This window comes from Octopus bimaculoides, chromosome 4, assembly GCF_001194135.2.
Source record: "Octopus bimaculoides isolate UCB-OBI-ISO-001 chromosome 4, ASM119413v2, whole genome shotgun sequence".
In the NCBI taxonomy this organism is placed as follows: domain Eukaryota; kingdom Metazoa; phylum Mollusca; class Cephalopoda; order Octopoda; family Octopodidae; genus Octopus; species Octopus bimaculoides.
Window position 1 is genome coordinate 20,032,108 of NC_068984.1, and position 563 is coordinate 20,032,670.

Here is a 563-nt window from a genome sequence, read left to right on the forward strand (position 1 = left end):
TTCATATATATATATATATATATATATATATATATATAAATACACTACGATGAGATTTTCTTCCACCAGGGTTTTGCAGGATGTCCTCGTCGACCTCTACACACCATCCAGGACGAGGCTCGTATCCTAGGCTGTTGTTTCCGGCTCGGAATTTCTGGAACTATCGTGGACAGTGGCTTACACTTATTGTCCGATCCCCATATACTGCATTGATATTCCTCACACTTTCTCTTGCATTGTTGCCTTTCTTGAACTCATAAAGCAAAATATGCCGATTATACTCCTTTGTCACTTCCATTATAGCTTTGAAAAAATAACTGTTATTAAAAATAACTGGCATTCTTCAAAACTTTCACTAAGAATAAGGATAAGGTAAAATTACTACCTGTTTTTATAGCAAGTTGATACAGGTGGTTTATTCCGTCCCCTTCCAACTTTGAGTTCATGCAATTGAAAAAACCACGTTATTTATGGGATGACCCAATAGATAGATAGATAGATAGATAGATAGATAGATAGATAGATAGATAGATAGATAGATAGATAGATAGGGTAGATAGGTA